The sequence below is a fragment of the Acomys russatus genome, chromosome 13 (assembly GCF_903995435.1).
Source record: "Acomys russatus chromosome 13, mAcoRus1.1, whole genome shotgun sequence".
In the NCBI taxonomy this organism is placed as follows: Eukaryota; Metazoa; Chordata; class Mammalia; order Rodentia; family Muridae; genus Acomys; species Acomys russatus.
Window position 1 is genome coordinate 36,063,765 of NC_067149.1, and position 14,756 is coordinate 36,078,520.

General features: G+C 41.4%; 1 protein-coding gene across 1 annotated transcript in view; it reads left to right on the forward strand.

Moving 5' to 3' along the window:
* Itpr1 (inositol 1,4,5-trisphosphate receptor type 1) overlaps nucleotides 1-14,756 on the forward strand; it is a 333,498-nt gene that overhangs the window by 35,939 nt on the left and 282,803 nt on the right. The window lies entirely within an intron of this gene.

Genomic DNA, 14,756 nt, shown 5'->3' on the forward strand with positions numbered 1-14,756 from the left:
TGAAGATATGAGATGTGTGTCTGAGGTCTCTCACATAATGAGTGAGCGTGGCTACTCCCCTGCTCCGAGTCCATTCATTTTCAAATATTTGAGTCACCCTTGGAAAATAGACTTCAAATGTCTGTTTCATATTCACTTATCCTAATAGTTAATTCACTTGCTAATGGAGAATAATTTTCAGCTGTGTATATTGAAAACGTTCCCAGAAAAATAAATATGATTACCTTGTCGTCTTAATTCAATCCCACTGATGCGATGTGGCTTCCTCCATTCAAGAGCAAATGGATTTTGAAATCCCAGCCAGAGTAATTGGGCCAAACTGTCATATTGTTGAATGGTTCTTCTGACAGCACTATGCCATGGTTGACTAAGGACTTTTCTTTTGGCAGAGGGTTTTTATAATCCTGTCTTGAGGGCACCGATGAAGACGAACACGCGGTGCATCACTTGAGCTTATGATAACTTTGTCCCTCCTTCACTTGACATGAGAAATTTGGAGCTGTGTAACTAGTCTGCTGGGACCAGAGAATGATGCTGTGTCAGAATTGGGGTTGGAATGTACCTAAAGCTTCTCTTTACTCTTTGGGGTCATGTATTAAAACAGAACAAAACAAAAAAGTTTTGTCCCATTTTTCTGTGTTAATAACCTGCCTTCTATTAAATGCAAATAAATGGTTCTAAGTGCTTTGTACAGTCTTTAATCAAATTAGTTAAATCAGTTTACTTGATTTTATAGTTTACATACATTGGTTTATTTACTCTTCGGACAGTTCTAAAAGGAAGATGCTCTTTTATGGATGGGGTAGCTGCCATACAAGAGGTGGAGTGTTTGGTCCAAGATCATATGGTTAGAAATGACAGAACAAGAGTGGAGAGCCAGGCGGTCTGGCCCCAACACAACTACTTTGTCTCATTTTTGTGTGACCTCCTCATCAATGGCATTTTGAGTTGCATCTTTAGACTAGAGATACATGCTAGCTTCAGCCCTGACTTTCCAGTGTAGTGTTTATTACAGCTGTCTTCTACTTCTGTCTTCTCATCGAAACTCTGGGTCATGTGGAATTACCACAGGTTGCCCTGCCTGTCTGGCCCAGTGACTGTGTTTTTCCTTGTATGACATTTCATGGTTCCCAGCCCAACTGTGTTTTCACTGATGGCATTTCTAGTCAGCTGGCCCATGATTTCTTCAGTGTGCTGTCTCATGCTGTAATCACTTTCTGGCGGTTCTATAGAGGTTTGTCTTTTCCCTGGGACATTGAGGTGCAGGGGTCTCAGTTTTTGTTACTTGTTGTTGTTGTTGGTGGTGTAGGGGATGTTCTGGACTCCTTGTTCTCTCTCTCCTTTGTTTCCTGCTGAGTTGATTGGTCCACCACATGCTCTTACTTTAATGTGCTGCTTTGCTGCAGGAACAACCAGTCATGAGCTCCAAGACTGTGATCCAAACAATCCTTTCTCGCTGTAAATTGATGGTCTCAGGTATTTGTGTTCTTGAGAGGAGGCTGACCCATCCTCAGAGGGTGAGGTTTTTTTTTTTCCCTTCTTTTTTTGAACCATAATGTTGAATCTTTATTCAATGTTGAATTATTTTTGTTCCTTTGAAGTTTACAGTTTCAAGACTCCTTGGCTGCTTTCTACTTGGCCTTCTGATAGGACCACAGGTGCATTTGCTGTCAATGGTTAAAGTAATCTATGATGTGGGCCATGTTATTGTCCCTATTTGTCACTTGGGCACCTTCACTTTTAAGAGGATGGGAAACCAGCCTGGTCTGGGATTTGAACCCACGACTGGAGAACTACAGAGTGTCTATTTGTAGAGTGAATTTGTAGAGTTGTGCTTCTCAGGTGCCATCTGGGGCCTCTTGCTACATACCAAATCAAGCAGGCGTGTTGTTCAGCCAGAATAAAGAAAGCTAATGCAGGGTCAGCAAGAGGCGAGGTCTCAAATTGACAGTGCAAGACCTCATTGTAGACAAGCTCTAGGAACACTTCTCTTCATACTTGTGGCCACAACCCCTCCCTTGTTTGGGCACTCCCATCTTTGGGTTCTTTATGCTTATGTGTGGGCCCTTTTTATCCCTTTTCACTGCCACTAGAGGAGTCAGTACAGGGCTGAGGGTGTTACTTGGCTACTTGGAGTCACTTGGTTGCTTTCTAACTCTGCTTTGAGTAGGCATTCTGCGTCTAGAGACAGTTTATCTGAGGTGGGATCTAGAGATTTTCATTTTTAACAGACCTCTGGCTCTTGGAAGTTGCCAACAGAGACAGTGCTAGATGCCTAGTCAGATCTGTGGGACTTGGGTAAGAGTGAGCAGGGTGCTTTAGTTGCAAAGAGCTTGGTCCTAAGTCCTAATTGGTTACTCCTGAAGACTTCTGCATCCAGTTGTTTCCTCTGGCTCAAAAGGACTGAGCATCTGTTGGGGAATCAGAATTTCTGCTCTGGGACAGAGGTTAGGTAGATGCTCTACTTTGACAGTGTATGTTTTTGCACCAAAAGACCCAGCTGTTCTTTTGTTAGCTTCCTGTGGAAGCCCTGTAGCTGGGACACAGATCAGCAAACAGCTGGAGACAGTGCAGATCCAAGGGTCATGCTGAGAGGTTCTTGGGAAACCAAATGGGTTCAGTCTAGCTGGTGGACAAGGTCTCAAAAGAGTGGAGAGCTGGGATTACTGAATATGTGAAGAGATGAACAAATGGCAAAAAGCAAAGCTTTCCAAGTTAAGGTCCTGTTGAATGTGTTTCTAGGGAGTAAGAGGGATGCAGTGGAGGTTCAGTAGAGCAGAATGCCTAGGAACTCTGACTGTGGGGTCAGAATTGGAGTAAAGTCTTTACCTTGCCGTTTACTAGCTAGATGACTATGGATAAGCCCATTAATCTTTCCAAGCCTTAGTTTCCCCACCTGGTATTGACAGTAATTAATAATAATAGCACAGCACACTGGTAGTGTTTCAGCATGACCCAATGTGTGTGAAACACTGCCAACATGTGTGACACAACCTAAGTGTTCAACACCTAGAAGCTATAGCGACTGAACATGTAATTAGCAGCTTTCAGGCAGGGCATCTCGTAGAAAGACCCAACATGACTGTGCCATTTTCTAAAATACTGATAGGTGTTTTAAAGGCTCCATTCATGAATCCATATGCAGACCAACTTATTTGTAATGTGTTCTTTTTGTTTTGTTTGTTTTGTTTTTGAGACAGGGTTTTTCTGTGTAGCCCTAGCTGTCCTGGAACTTGCTCTGTAGACCACACTGGCCTTGAACTCGGAGATCCTCCTGACTCTGCCGCCTAAGTGCTGGAATTAAAGGTGTGTGCCACCACCACTCGGCTAGGCAGACCAAATTTAACTTTTCTGAATGTTATTGATTTTATTGAATATGGTAGTTAACAGAAGGATGTCCCAGGCAGACAGTGGCCTTAAGAAAAGATGTCATTGGGCATTTTTTTCCCCACAAGTCATCAGCCTCACTAAATGATAAGTCCTTTGCTTGTGGTGATAATCCTGTCTTCTGTATGGAATTGCGAGTTTAGCAGAGAGGGAAGAGAAAGCTGTGTTTCTCATATCTAGGCAGCATACATGCTGAGACTCTTGACACACGGAAGGAAGAGAAAGGCAGCCTGGCCTTTCTCCAAAGCCACTTCTCTCTGTCAACTCCAGGGGTTGCAAGTTTGGAGAGGTTTAGGCCATTTGGATTGCTCTATCTAGCCCCAAAGGCAGGCATACTTCTAAAAGGGAAGCTGACTGATTACTTCTGCTGTAGCATTGACCAAAGGTGAGCACTCTCAGTCAGAGGTATGCATGGCTCATAATTGTGGCCAAAATTATGCTCCTGTCAATAGCATTGGTTTGGAGGTACAGCAAGAGCATCCACAAGTGAAGAGAACACAACTCTTCAAAGAGCTATTCTTTCTCCTTTTCTCCTTGTGAGACCAATAACTGCAGGTCAGTATGAAAACAAAACAAAACAAAACAAAAATCTAATCAGAGGTTGCAATTAAGAAAGTAAGTTCAGCAATTATTCCTTTTACTGAAATCTGAAAGTTTTTTTTCTTCCTGGTCTGGTATTTTTCCAGGTACATTTATGCTCCAATTCCAGTGCCTCTGAAATGTCTGCATGTCTTATGCTGCTAAAATTATATGTGTCTAAAAATGTTACTAGTGATGACACACATAGCTCACTTGGACTCATGCTAGCAAACTGCTGCAACTGAGGCCTCTTCCCACCCTTCTGCCATCCCACAAATGTGGTATTCGAGGCAAAGGGAAGAAGCAGAATAATTCAGTTCAGACTCAGCCATCAAGTGGAAGACTGTCTTGAGAGTTTTGCTTTAGTCTTGTCGGCAAAAAGTACTGGGGTGTCGTTGCCATAGTTTCAGTGAAAAATTTGACCTTCGCTATAATAACATACAGTTAGAGAGAACCAGCTAACTGGTTTTCTAAAATTAGTGTTCTCTAGTACATAAAGCAGTCAGAACAGAGTATTTAATTAAATATTATCCAAGGCAATAAAAGCCCAAGGGAATGCAGTCCTCTGACCTGGGCGGAAGAGGACGGAAACCACAATCCCTCTTGATTGGTCTTTTACAAGCTAGGAGAAGTTGAGTGGTTTTGTTTGTTTGTTTTTTGTTTTGCTTTAATATTACCATTGATTTTATTTTCAGGACTCTCAGAAATGAGTTTATACAACTTTTTGAGAGAGCAAAACAGACCATCCAGCATTTTTTCTAGTTGTTTCCTGCAAGGTACAGAATAACAGGGCACGATTTCAAAGTGCTACTGGGCCCTCGTGCTGGCAAGGCCACTCCTTCAGGCCTGGTCGTGTGTTTGGTGTGAAAGGCTGCTATTTGCTGAATCAAATTCTGGTGGTTTTGAGTAGTTGCAACTTGTGTCTAGATTCACATTCCTTTGGATACTTAATGTGTCATTAAATTGAGCCAATGGCTCCATGTTTTCAGTACAGCTGTGTTCTGCCTCCTCCAGCTCCAGAGTCTGCCAGTCACGGAGCAGTGATACAGCCCCAAACAATGCTCTGTATATAGATTGTGTATAATTGGCATCTCTTATCAACTGCCTATGAAGAACTGCAGTAGTTTATCTTTCTGAACTTGTCTGGACATACTGGGAAAAAAAATCATTATTTTTTACACAGTCTTCCCAATGTAGCCCTAGCTGTCATGGATGTGCGACCTTGAATTCATAGGCCTGCCTTCTGAGATCTGGGATTAGAGGCCTATGCCACCAGGTCCAGACCAGGGCCTATTGAATGCTGGGATTATCCCCTGGGTTTGATGTCAATTCCATTGTAGTCAGTTTTCTCTCATAATTTTTTATGAGTTAGCTCTGTCATTTTCCCTCAGATGATTATTTAGTAGAGTTTGAGGGGTGAAGTATACTTGAGGGAAGATAGATTGTTTGTTTGCCTTTCCTCCCTCTTGCCATTTTGCTTATTTCTTTACTGGTATCTCAGCTATTGCAATGGAAAATGCATCCTTGGCAAGACACTCAGGAAAGCACCTCAAAGATTAATGGATTGTAAAAGCACCTTGACTGCTTCTGAGGTCATCTACCTGAATGGTTAGGCATGACCCTCCCCTGAAAGAATTTACAGGTCTGGAGAAAGACACATGAGAAGTACTCCATGGATTGTTCTTGGAGAATGTTGAATCTCAGACATGCTTTTATTCCATTGGTTCATTGTGTCCAAATAATTTGAGTTCATCTTAGTAATAATAGCTTAAAAATACAATTAAAGCGCTCACTGGAAAAGCTAGGCACACATTCTAAAGCACTTCCTGGTTTCCATTATACCTATGTCCTCAGGCCGTTCTCCTAATATGGATAACAGAGTTGCTATTTAGCTAACCATCCAAGAAGTAACTTGTAACAGGCTGGCTGGTAGAATGGTAAACTAGAAAGGACTCAATTTGGGGGGTGAAAACCCTGATCAAAGGTTTTATTGGCTCAGATAATCTCCTCCTAAGTGACATGAAGGCCTGGAATCTGATGTTCTTGAGACACACCATGCTGTCTGTGGCCCATTTTGGCTTCTTTGTCCATCTCTTTTGCTGTTTCTTTGTCCTGTGAGCTTGTGGTTTTGGTGAATGGAATTCTTGAAGAAAGTCCCAGGAAGTCTGAGCCATTTTTTTTTCCTTATGTGAAGACTTATCATTGTCTTTAAAGGGCTGTTTCTTTTTAAGTCAATATTGTAAGCTTATTTTTTTCAAAATGTACTGTCATCTTAAGCTTTCTTATTTTGTTAATTCCTGAAGGAATTTGTTCCCCGATTTCCCCCAATGATGCCTCCCTAACTGGATCCCCAGAGCCTGTAAATGGGTTTCCTTTGTGGTGAAGGAGACTTAACAGATGTGACAAGGCCCGTGAGTTGGGAAGTTCTCTCCTATTTCCAGTTCTTCCTGATAAATCACAAGGGGAGCTAAAGGTTGAGTTGGTAAGAGACGTGAGGATCACAAGAGTCTGAAGTTGTGTGGCCATGAACCTTCCGGTACTCGGAAAGGACAAGGAAACGTTCTTTACCCTCAAGCCTCAGTAAGGAACTCCCCTGCCCACCTCTTAATTTAATATGTCTCTGTGTGTGTGTGTGTGTGCGCGCGCGCGCGCGTGTGCGCGTGTGCGCGTGTGCGCGCGTGTGTGTGTGTGTGTGTGTGTGTGTGTGTGTGTGTGTGTGTGTGTATGACAGAGAGAGGTGGAGAGGGAGGGGGAGAGGGAGGGGGAGAGGGAGAGGGGGCATGTGAGTGTGTGAGTGTGCGAGTGATATGTGCACCAGTGCATGAACTTGTGAAAACCAGAGGTCATTGTTAGAAATCTTCCTTAATAGCTTTCTACCTTATTTTCTGATCAAGGTCTCTCACCACATTTAGAGATCACTGATTTAGTGCCTGGCCAGTGAGTCCCGGGAGACTCCTGTCTCTGCTGCTCTGTTCTAGGCCCAGCTCCTTGGAGGGATCTAGAGAGAGTAAGCATCTCGGCTCTGCTAACTGCTCTCTTAGGCTGAATATTGATTATGGATTAATTTACCTTTCCAATTACATTGTGAAGCATTGTAAGCTGTAAGTGCCCTTTATATACTGCTTTACTTGTATCCTACACATTTTGACCTACAGAATTTTCTGTTCTTACTCAATTAAAATTATTTTCATAGCTCTGTTATAATTTGTTATCCCTGGCTATTTAGAAGTGTCCCTGTATTCGCTTGTGTGCGGTCCTGTGTGTGCATGTATGTGTGCTTGTGGAGGCCAGAGGGTCAACCCCAGGTACTGTTTCTCAGGAGCCCTCCACCTCGCTTTTTGAGATAGGGTCTCACTGGGACCTGGGTGGGGCTCACCCATTCAGCTAGGCCAGCCAGAGAAACTCAAGTACTCACCTCCTGCACCTTCCCACTGTTGTGATTTCAAGTCTGGCTACCACACCTGCCTTTTTACGTGGGTGTCCGGAACTGAACTCAGGGTCTTATGCTTGCCTTGTGAGCTCTTGACTGACTGAGCAATCTTCACAGCCCTCTGCCTCCCCCCACCCCTGAGAGCTTTTATATTTCTAATTACATAGAAAATTTCCAGTTATTTTTTATAAACTGAGGGTGTCTGAGTTTCACTCTTTTTTTTTTTTTCCTGACTGTTAGATCTAACAGCTGAAAGATGTTTGTTAAGATTTTCTACTATTAATTTTTTGGACATATGGAACTCTTCAACATCTGAACTACATTAGCGACAGCATGGATTTATGTATGTGTTGAGGCTCAAAGAACTGTGTACCAAACAAGAGAGTGAATTTTACTGTAAATAAAATTTGCAAAAAGTTACATTTCATCAGTGCCAGTTTGCCTTATGTACAGTGAGGTTATGCCAATATAGGATAAGTGTGAAGAGTGATGAAACTGGTAGGGTGTACCAGGAAACTATTTATCACTATAGTGTGTGTGTGTGTGTGTGTGTGTGTGTGTGTGTATAATGGCCTGTTAATACTTATGTACTAAAGCTTATTTTGCCTATGCCAAATAAAACATTGGTAACAGAGTTATTTTCGGGTTTTTTTTTTTAATGTATATAACTTTAACTTCTTTTTTCTTGACAATGTTCTCTGTGTAGCCTTGGCTGTCCTGGAACTCTCTTAGTAGACAAGGCTGACCTCAAACTCACAGTGATCCACCTGCCTCTGCCTCCTGAGTGCTGGGATTAAAGGCGTGCTCTCCCATGCCCAGCATAACTTTAATTATTAAATTATCTTCCATATTTTAGAGATAAGTCTCATGTTTATCTAAGCAGATATTTAGAAGTTACCCTGTCTTTGTCCATTAATTGAAATTTTTATTTCATTTACATTTGTCGGAAACATCAGTATATTTAGAGTTAACCTGTATGTTTTTCTTTGGTTTTCTTGCCCACTTTCATTGATGGAAGATTAAAAAAAAATAGTTATTCTGCCTATTCCCTTCGGTTAAGCTTTGCGGGATTGGGGCTTATACTCCGTGTGTGTGTTTTAGCAATTGTTCCAGATGTTTTATTGTCCACGTTTAATAAGCCTGAAGTTGGTGGTTGTCATTCTTTCCTACCATGTCAGGATATTGAATGTTTAAACTCCTGTCCTTCTCTCAGCATATGCTTTTATTGTTCCTAATGGGAGGGCTTTTGTTGCTGTTGTCTGTTTGGCTTGCAAAGTAAGTATGAGTTTGTTTTCTATCACCACTGTTGGAAATCGCCTTACTTGTGTATTTACTAAATCTATGTGTCAGATTTTTTTTTTTTTTTTGTCCTGTCTTCATAAGATGCTTTAACTTTGGGGAATTTTGAAAGTACCCTTATTTCTCTGTATCATTCTTTTTCATCCTTAAGGGATAGTTTGCTTGGTGCAGATGTGTAAATTATGCATGCTTCCCCTTAGTGTTGGCTGCTTTTGTTTCAGTTCAGGAATAAACAGAATATCCTGCATCTTTTCTCTTTTTCTGACCTTTGGGCCCTCTCGCTGTCTTTGGCTTTTCTAGTCTTCCTCCTGTGAATGCAAGTGTTTCTTTCCCTCCATTAACTATGTATAGTATTTGCTAGATGTCTGGATTGGAAGTTGGTTTTTGTAAATCATCATGTAGTATTCAGGATGATGCAAATGCTCCCTAGTCTGTTACTTTTTGGAGCTTTAGATATATTTCTTATTTTTTTATTTCCATTGATGCTGTTTAGCTTGGACCTTCTTATTTCATAAATTATTCTTGTTTACTAAGTCTATTCTATGCTAATTAGCAAGAGTAATTTTATTTATATTTTTCCAAAAAATTCCATTTGAGTCTTCTCCAGATGTTTGGCTATTCTCATTCCTCCATACTGTGAAGCCTTCATTTTATTTTCTGTTCCATAAACATATTTTTCTAAAATAGTTTATCTGTAAAAGTTTTAATAGTTAAGATTGGCTATTTCTTTTTTTTTTTTTCCTTTTTAAAGATATTGTTCCTTTTTTTCCTCTCATGGGTTTATTTATTAATTCACTTTACATCCCAATCACAGCCCCCTCCCTCCTCTCCTCCTGGTTTCATCCTCCTATCCTTTCTTCATTGTGTGTGATGATTTGAGTGGGTGTATTTTACGTTTCATTTCTGAGGATTCTTAGGGGCCTGGCTTGGAGTTAGTGCTTCTTCAAAGCAGACAGTTTTCTTTGCCCTGTTGCCTGAAGTGCTGCTGCCTCAACGTTTCTTGAAAGCAAAAATGTTTTTCTTTGTTTTGTTGTATTTTTCTGAGACAGGGCTTCTCTGTGTAGTCCTGTGTAGATCAGGCTGACCTTAAACTCACCGAGATCTGCCTGCCTCTGCCTCTTGAGTGCCGGACTAAAGGTATGCATCAATATTGCCCAGCGAAATCAAATTCTTATGTTTTAAATGTTTTTTGTTCTGCTTATTTTCTACCTAAAAATCTACATATTTCCAATGTAGCATGAATCACCATGACAAACCAATACGAGGCCCACTTTGGTTCTATGTTATAATGATAGTTTCCCCCCTATAGATGTACTGTGTATTTAAAAAGTAAATTACCTTACCCTCCCATTAAGTACGGCCTGCTTATTTGGTATTTACCATTGCAGTGATATACACTTAGTCTGAGCTATACTCGAGGTTGTCTCCCCAGACTTTGACCTTGAAAGGGCTGAAAGCCTTGTCTGGTATTGATGTATAGTCATGATTCCTGGGATTTCTAGAATCCCTTAGAAGAAATTCTTGCCTAAGGATGGACTCGAGCCACTAGCAACTTCACTGGATATTCTTAAAATTCATTGTACTATTTCCTCAAGCTTTTTCTGTTTTAGTAAAGAGGCTCATTCAAGGTATCCCATCTGTTATACTCCAAGGAAAGGAATGGAAACGTGTCAAGTCTTGTTCACAACAAATTCGTTATCTGTGTGGTGCAAAGCGTGGCTACCAGGAGCTTCTCAAAGGTGTTATTGCATGGATAGAATTCTTAGAAAGAACCTGATCCCTGTTTTTGAGTATTCAGATTATAGAGAAGGGACTCCAGTTAGGCTTGGGTCAGATTTACTCCACTAAATCAGTCACTTCAGGCTCAAGGGTTAGGCTGTTGTGTGTTCAGATGGAAGCCTGCATGGGAACCATTTGGACCAGTACCAGTTCAAATTAAACTAAACAAGCAAACAGAGGCTCTGGGCTTACAAAAGGTGCAAGGCAGATAAGATAGCCCCTGCTGTGGGTGAGGCATTTAGAGGGATTCTTGGTCCATTGGGAGTGCCTTTGACTACAAGCAAAAAGGAGGTAAATCCATCTAGTAGTGGTTTAAAACGTAAGGGTGGATGCTGCTAACGCTTAGACAGAAAGCATTAGCTACAGTGGTGGGCTCAGTGTTCTTGTTACTTTTCACTTTCTAGGTATGAGTTCTTTTTATAGTCTTGTCACTTCATGGCTTACAGAATGGCAAGGAGTGAGAGGTGAGAGCAGTGCAGTGAGTCCTGGTCTCATTCCTGTCCCTGTTCCCAGGTGCCCCCTCCCAGCAGTCCTCCCTTCACTGGTCAAGGCCCTTGTTCTCATTCTATGCTTCAAGGAGTTTGGGGGACTGCCTCAGTCTCTCTCTCACTCTCACTGTGTTACAAAGCAGTGAGTCAGAAAGGTATTGGAAGTTTTGGCAGAGACAACAGGGTGCATCTTGTTACATACTGATTGTACACTGAGCAGTTCACCTGAGTTTCTGTCCAATAGTTTTAATGTTTTGTCGGTTGAAGAACAGTGGCTTTTATCAGCAGCATCCGTAAGAACAAGCAGATCTTCTTCTAGTTGAAATTGTCAGTAAAAAAGGCATCGTAAATGAATACAGGTAATGATGTTTCCCCAAATGTTATTGTCTTAGTTACTTTTTTTTTTTATTACTGTGACAAACAAACAGGATAACAAAGCTGTGAAAGGATGTGTTTTATTAGGGACTCATGGGCCGAGGGCTAGAATAGTGCCCAGCACATTGTAAACGTGTTGTCCTCACTCAACCAATCATGATGATGATGATGAGCTTAACCTTTCCCTCTTTTTATGTTCTTCTGAGTTCGAACGAACTCTCTGAAGGGCAGAGGTGGCCAGCAGGGGTATCTTCTCTAGGCACTGTTAGATGTGTGCTGGAATTTTCCACTTACCTCCTTGTCTTCTGTTTTCCCGCATCTCTGCATGGTGAACTGTGTGGCTTTTACCCACTTTCCAGATGAGGGATAATGGTGACCAATAGTTTGTGAAGCTTGGGTCAGCTAAAAATGGTAGCAAAATGGAGATCTGAGGCTTGAGTCCAAGAGGCCATTTCTGAATCTTTTCCTCTTTTCCATAATTTCTGGCTTCCCAGCTCTTTGTATCTGACCCATGTTCCGCTGCCCTGACGTTTGGTGGCTGTGTCACTCTTCCTTCAGCACCAGAAGCCTTCAAGCATGACTGAACTTTTTGGTTGTCTTGTTTTTAGCATCATATATTATGCTAAAAGACTGTGAGTCTTTCTAAAGAATGAACAAATAGTTTCATGGTAGATGTGTAAGATGGTGTTTAGCACTCTATATAACAAACCAGGCAGGGAGAGACTGCGCCTCTTTGTTCTCTTAGAGTCGCTGCCATGTGCTATAGCCTGATGTCAGCGTTGCATGGCCGCCCCAGAGGAAGTGCTGCGTGAGGAAGTGTGGGCATGCCAGATAGGAAACCAGGAGGCTGACTTCTGAAAACTGTGGCTTCAGGAGCTGGACCACTTGCATCCATCATTGGCTTTGTCTGTGACTACCAACTTAGCCTCCAATGCCCTTGACCTATCTGTCCCCTTACTTCTTCATTCATGATGTGATAGGGTATTGGACTTGATAATTAAGCACAACACAGCTTCCTGCAGGTCTGAGCCATGCTCCTCGGCCAGGAATACTTTACACAGTGACAGTGTTTGCAGTCATTCTTATCTCCGGCTACATTTTAATCTCTGGATTATGAAAGATGAGGCCTGACATTTTGTTCTTGCTCCTCAGTTGTGAGAATCACACAATCAGCTGGGAGGTGGTGGCACACATCTTTTGGTCTCAACAATCCTGAGGCAGAGGCAGGTGCTTCTATGAGTTTGAGCCCAGCCTGGTCTACAGATTGAGTTCAAGGACAGCCAAGGCTACACAGAGAAACCCTGTCTCAAAGAACAAACAAACAGACAGACAGAAAGACAGACAAACAAAAAAAAAAAAAAAAAGAAAGAAGGAAAAAGAATCACACAATCTTCAAATTAGACTAGCCCATTTCTTTTCTTTGTATTTATGTCACCAACATATGTTTATGTTTATTAAAGTCACTTACTTAGCCAAGACGCTAAAACATTTTTCTATACTTACCCACAATGGAAAGCTCTAACATAGAGTTGGCTTTCTTAGTTGTATATAAATACAACATGGCTTCAAAGGACTTTTGCATGTAGGGAAGCAAATTGGCACAGTGATGAATCAAAGATTTTATAGTGAGACTTGGAATCAAATACTAGTCACCATTTACTGTAAGCAAATTTTGTTGATGTTTAGTTATTTACACTGTAAAATACCACTCCCAGCAGAGATAGTCTTTTATGTATCTTATAGGCACACAGTAACAGTTCATTTTCATCTCCTTTCCCATATGCTTTTACAAGGAATATTATTCACTTACCTGCCACAAGCATTAGCCTTTATCTCCCCAAAGTTTATGTATATTGTGATAGATAGGGCTTACAAAAAGATACAAGCCCATTTGTTTTTAAAAATTAGGTTTATGTTTTAAATTAATTAATTAATTAAAATTTCGGCATGAGTGCATGCACACATGAGTGGATGTACATGCCTGTTATAATATTGATAAATATAGAGACCATAAAACATATGTGGTGGGAAGAGATTTATTGTATAAAGGTAGAGAGATACAGTGGGAGAACAATCACTGGGAAAGACCTAGGAGAGAGCTGGAAAGAGAGATGGGGCAAAGTGTGCCCTAGACTCAGGGAGGGATAGAGCAACCAAGGCAGAAAGAGAGAGCACCGAGATGAAGAACATCTGGCACACACCTGGTGGTGACAGGTGATGACATCAGAGGTTGCTAAGCAACCTAGAGACAGGCTAGTGGATCTGGTTGTGAACTAATAGCGCCTGTGCACATGTGGCAGCCAAAAGAGGCCATGGATCCTCCAAGATGAGAGACATTTGCAGGAAGCCTGGCTTGTACTCAGATCTGAACTCTGGTCTTCATGATTGTGTACCAAGCATTCTTAATCACTGAACCATCTCCCCATCCTCCTGCCACAGACATTGTTTTGTTTTAAGATGGCATTTGTGTTTATGTATGTGTCTGTGTGACCAGCACATTTCTTTACTTCTTTTCCTTTTATTGCTTTCCTTTATATGCTAGGCGACTCTATCACTGAGCCACTTCCACAGCCCAGCTATTTTGGGGCAAGTGTATTATTTATATTATTTGTTTCACTCTACTGGTTTAGACTGTGTTTTACAAATCCACCCATGAAGCGCAGCTATACAACCACCTCAGTGCAGGTCTTTGACCTTCTGCCAAACCATCCCACTCAGTTATTTCTCATTTGAATTTAAAAGTCAGACTATCTGTCAACTCCACGCAAAGGTCAGAACTTGGAAGGGTGACTGCGTAGGCACAGGCTGGAGGTTGTCAGAAATTGTCATTAAGAACTGTTTCTGAATGTAGTCCCTCCTTGGCTCAGCTCAGGTTTGTTTTCAGTGGTGGGTAAAGTTAAGAAGACTTTAAACTGTCTGTAAGTGGAAAGACACTGCCAAGATTAAATTGCTGCCAAATTAAAACCAGCGCAATTGAAATTTGTTTAATTAATTGAGAATTATGTCTCAGTCCCTGTTCAACTTCAGTTTTTCACCTTTGTGCCAGGCCAACACCAAGTTTGGATTAGTTATACATTTGGATTAACTTTTCCAGAGATGTTTTTGTAGGAACATCTTCCATGAACTTGTTGAGCATATAGCCGCATGCATGTGTACGCAAATAGGATGTCCTTATCGTTTTAGTAAACAGTTGGCCACGCATCCCTCATTCTCTGATGGTGTTTAGCTTAATCCATTAGGCCTAGCAGATGGTTAATTTCCCTCATGCAGAAAAAAAAGTCCAGCATCTTTCCTTGCAGCCTGTTTAACTCTTTATGAAATGTACAGGCAGCGGTGAATGAATTTTTTTTCCTGTTTATGGGGTGATGCCCTTGACTCTTCCCTATCCTGTCAAGGTGATGTGAAAGGCATTTTCTGGA